At 43.6% G+C, this 5281-nt stretch overlaps 1 protein-coding gene across 1 annotated transcript in view; it reads right to left on the bottom strand.

The window, feature by feature from the left end:
- The window catches only part of LOC132460955 (zinc finger protein 271-like), a 57913-nt gene extending 55460 nt beyond the window's left edge, over positions 1-2453 (bottom strand). Inside the window, exon 1 of the mRNA XM_060055921.1 lies at positions 656-2453. The gene's annotated coding sequence lies outside the window, so the exon portion shown is untranslated. The remainder of the gene's footprint in view (positions 1-655) is intronic.
- Between the last annotated feature and the right edge of the window lie 2828 nt (positions 2454-5281).

Raw genomic sequence — 5281 nt, 5'->3', positions numbered from 1 at the left:
ATAAGTGTCAGGAGGCTCATGTGCAAAACGTAACAATAGTAGCTAAGCTTACGGCAGCTAGCCGTGCTCTCCTGCCTTCATGGTGCCAACTACACTATCATCATTACAGTCAACAAAAGTGTTGCCAAGACTTATCCATTATGACGTCAAGAATGCATTTGGAAAATGTACATGCAGGGCGGCTACATTTCGATGCAACATATTTTATAGTATAGGTATTATAAGACTTACTGTGCAAAGCTCCCGTTTTCGGCGAGCGGATTCTCTGCTAGTGCTAGACTCACTCCCGCCAGATGTTGCTGGTAGGCCTGCATGCACAGATGGAACAGCTCCATTTGCCAGCCTAACCCACTCTCTTCGTCGAAATCCCAGGCGCGATTCCATCAGATCCCCTTGGTTGTAGCTGTCCGGTGTGAAGTGTTTTTCACACATCACCGTGTGTCTCGTCACCGAGGAGGCAGCGAAGTTGCTTCTCTTTGCCTGGACGAAACGTATCCAAGCACGGAAATGGTTGTCTTTCTTGTTTGGAAATCGGTGGACCCGATGGCCAGACAAGTTGGAGTTGTTGCATCCAAAACAAACACAACAATTTACCATTTCGACAACTCAAACCTACTCAACTACAACGATAACGACAAGCTCTTTTCTCTCTTACCAACACTTCGACTACTAAACCAACCGACGACTGGGTGCAGCAGCGCCAATGTTGGCCTGTCGTTACGTCATAGGCGCGATCTCGAGAAAAGGGGCGGTTTTTGGGAGCCTAGCTCAGAAGTACACTTTCTTCCGTGGGTGTTGTAAGATAAATGTATTCCTGTGTATTTATTTTTTTAATTGACATTTGCATACACGATTCTGTATGAATTAAGTTATACAATTAACTTGAAAGTTGCCCTTTAAGGCTTATTACCACTTGCATAAGGTAACAACAAAACCTGAAATGGTTTGGAAAGAATTCCTTAACATCCATCAGGTATCGACTTAATATTTCAAGTAACTCCGTTTACATTTAAATAATATTTTGCTATTTTCGCCTAGGCCTACATCATAAAGTGCTGTCACGTTTTTCCCGTGCCACGAAGTGCAGGAGCAGGCAGTCACTTGTTGTTTGCTACATTATCCTCTTTAGCAAACCGTCTTGAATCAAACATTTACATTGAATTACATGTCCTACAATACCATCCAATGCATAAATTGGTGACCCCATTAAATCAGAAATGTATTTGTGTTTAAGAGCGTTTAAAATCTACATTAAACGACCAACGTGGTATTAATGCAAAGAAAATACATCTCAACTTATTCACTACGGGCGCAGCCATCTTTGTTTTTTCGCGTCATCCGCTAAACCAATGTGCTGTGTTCCAATATCCATGCTTCCATGGGTACACTTAAACGTAATACACTATCCACACTCACTAAGTGCGCTAATTTTCAGATGTCAACTGCTGTTCCAAATCGAATACTCCGTAGTGCACAAACCGGAAATTACGATCACGACTGCCGCCGCGGCTCCTCCCCCGCAATAAACATCCTGCTTTGAATGGGGAACTCTTTAAGCCTGCCTGATAATTCCTCTAGAGTGGCTAACTCTATAGACTACACTAACGATGGGGGAATCAGAGTTCTGCTGCAAGTGGACAACAACCTGGTTCTGTATACCAAGGAGAGGAAAGGCGTGTGGTCCTCTGTCACCTGGAATGAAGCGAACTTCAGCAAGTTGCGTCTGACCCATCGATAGTATATAAAATGGATGTAGCATTCGGGCAGACCTCAGTTAATCCAACTGTATCCAATTGTTTATGCGCGTCACCATCTTAGTTTGACTCGTCATAGGCCCCGTCCACACGAAGCCGAAACGGGCGAAACCGTTACGGTTTCGATCTATCCGGTTTCGAAGTATCTCCGTAAAGACGAAGCCAAGCGAAACCGGATAGATCTGTAGAAACGCTGTAGTAAACATTCCAGGCCCATAAGGGGCGCTGCTTCTGGTACACAAATCCAGAAGAAGAAGAGGCGAGCATGCGCATAAAGGCTGCCCCCCGAACCACTGACAACACAAACAAACAGCTCTTCTACGATGGCGAACTAGATTCTCAATAAATAATGGCTTAGCAACCCAACAAGGGACATGATATGCTGCAGAACGATTACAAGCTTGTAGTCCGCCATCATATTTTTTGTTGTGATTTCTGAGACTCCGCGGGCTTAAGAGCCATTGGCTAGGAGGTCGAGGGGTGGGGCGATGATGTCATGGTTTGCGGTTTCAGTCGGTTTCAGGCGTCCACACGAAACCAAAACGAAACCGGATAGATTTGAAACCACCTCCGAGGGTGGTTTCAGAAGTTTGCGGTTTCGGTCAGCGGATTCGCCGGCTTCGTGTGGACGGAAGGCCGAACCGTACAAGACCTTTGCGGTTTCGCCATGAAATCGGCTTCGTGTGGACGGGGCCATAGTTTGACTCGGCCTCATTTCCTTTAACCAAAAAAGGGCATTGATACGCCCATCTAGGTGAGAACTAGCCTCCGAGTAGCGGTGAGAGTCAGCGGCTAGCTGTCACTCAAGAGGCCGCGCCCCTAATTATTCATACATTTGCAATGTTTATCACTTCGGCATTGGATGCTGGTATATCTCACTGTGGTTGGGGCTTGGTCTGACCATGACAAACGAAGGTCACCTGGGGCTTGACAAGGATGCTCAGGCCATCGGGAGCTCCGAGAATTCTGAAGGTCAGAAAGAGTGTTGAGATGTTGTTCAAGAAAGATCTCTTTGATTGAGAACTGATCTCTGTGTTTGAGAACTGATGTCTGTGATTGAGCACATATCTCAGTTCATCATATGTTGAGATTCTGGATGACAATAATATTTCAAACAATGTGTTTTGTTCGTCGTCTTAATTGTCAGCAGTTATCTCTTACCATTAAATATTTTCAAGTGCTTTCTTGATGAATGAATATGAATGGAACCAAAGCTACAGAAAAAAATAAAAGTGCTGACACAGCTATTAACTAGTTAATGGTTACTAAACTGAAATAGATGCATGAATATTAGAATAGTTATAATAAATGGTTATCCTATATAAAACCACGAGCACCTGGAATATAGTCTGTTTAGGATTTCATGATAACCAACTGATTCAATCAATTCATTGTTTGAGCATCATTCATATCGCGGTCCGATAAATATTAATTGTGAACAGGTTGCATTAAGTATGTTATGACAGCTGAATCGTGATCCTTTCTTAGCTGCAAATAATATATAATATATAAAAATATGATATATATCAGATATAATGTTGCAGCTCCCCAACATATAAAGACTGCAACAGGCTAATCTTGCTAGGCTGCTATGCGCATGATGCTCTCCAAAAACAACGATGGAAAACAAATAGTCTTCCACAGTGCCTGCTGGTTTGGACTGTTTTATTGGGGAGTTCTGAAGCTACATGCTCCTGGTCACCAAGCTGGATAGCATGACCTCATAAGAAGCATAATGTCTCCATATGAGGTCATGATGAATTTGACCTGATTGCAACGTTCAATTGTTGACTTTTACCAAACCCTAATGAGGGTCTTTGTTTAACCCAGGCAAAGAATTTCTAACTGCAAGGTTTTCATCACAAGTCAGCAAGACTGATTCTAAAAGAAGTGCTTGGGTTTGAGACCCAAGGGGTTGGGATGCAGCGTTCACTCCGCCCATAGATGAGTGAGATTCATTAAGAATTTGTTTAAATACGCAACATATTTTCAAAAGGTCCCCAATTCCTTTTGCTCAATTATCCCCCTCCCTCTCTTTCGACAATCAGAATGATATTATTTCCCCAGAGGGCAATATTTTGGGTCCCAGTCATACCTGTCGGACAAATCCCATCGGCAATTAAATGAGCAGAATATGATTCTTTATAAATATTGCCGCGGGCTAATCGGTGTGGGCTTCCATGCCACCAAGTTGAACAGTTAACCGCACAAGTGAGGGTGATTCATTTACCGGTTGGTTTTATTTCTAACATTATTCTATAAACAGACATTTAGATTTATAGTCTGTCATCATTATAATTGATTTACCTCGGGTGTACTGTGGAGTGGGTAAGACTGTTTTTAATAGCAGGCTAGCATTGCCCGTTGACGTGCGCTAGCCTAGCACGAGCGAACTCTGCAACTAGAAGGACTGTATGAAATGTGTTGAAAACTGTCTCCAGTGATATAGAATACCAATGCTCACTTGGGAATCAGGCCCTATGTCCAAAATTCCGAACTACCCCTTTAAGTAGAAATTTTGGGTATCTGTACTTTTACTTTACTGGAGTAATTATTTTTCAGGCTACTTTTTACTTCTACTTCTTAGATTTTCACACACTTATCTGTACTTTCTACTCCTTACTTTTTAAAAATGGCCTCGTTACTCCTATTTAATTTCGGCTTGTTTTTATTCCGCCGGCGTTCAAAAAAACACAAACAAAAAAACCTATCCAGACAATTCGCGTCATCGGATAGAGTGAATTTGATTGGTTGGATGAGAATAGAAACATATACCATTCTGACACCCTATTTGTTTGCAGGGCTGATCTTCAGTCCAAAAAGAGCATGCAGTGGCTCGAAGAACTTTGAGAACCAGTTGCTTTTGCAGCTGAACAAAGCCTATTGGTAACTCTTTGTTGCATGGTCTGTGCATAACTGATGTAGATACTGGTGTAGATATGTTTTTTTTTCAGGAAATGTTAAATCACTAGCAAAAACTAACTAATGCCGCTTTTCCACCGCACATGTAGCTCGACTCGACACGACACGACTCGACACGGTAGCAGCACGGGTCCTTTTCCACCGCAAATAGTACCTCCTGGACGTGGGCGCGGTCGGCTGCACGAAAGGGCCGTGACGTATTTTTGTACGCGACGCAAACCACACCTACGCAACCCACACATGGACAGAACCCACATAACAACAATGGAGGACATCGATGCGATGGTATTCGTGTTCGTATTATTAGCTGCCTGGCATGTTGAAGAAGTTGAAGAAGTGGAATATGTTGGCTGCGGCGCTGCTATGGCTGTTACCAGCATTGCCATGTCGCTCTCGTGACTTCGTCACACTCTCTGGCCAATCAGTGGCCGGCCGTCTGCCGACGTCACCTTTTAGCATCGGCTCAGCTCGCTTGGAACCTAGAGCAAGGCGGTACTAGAAAAAGCAGCCACTTCAGGTACCAGATACCATGTTTTCGCGGTGGAAACGCAAATAATGCGAGCTGAGTCGAGTCGAGCTGGTACCATGCAGTGGAAAAGCGGCAT

The sequence above is a fragment of the Gadus macrocephalus genome, chromosome 7 (genome assembly GCF_031168955.1).
Source record: "Gadus macrocephalus chromosome 7, ASM3116895v1".
Lineage (NCBI taxonomy): Eukaryota > Metazoa > Chordata > Actinopteri > Gadiformes > Gadidae > Gadus > Gadus macrocephalus.
This window is presented reverse-complemented; position numbering and strand designations above follow the sequence as displayed.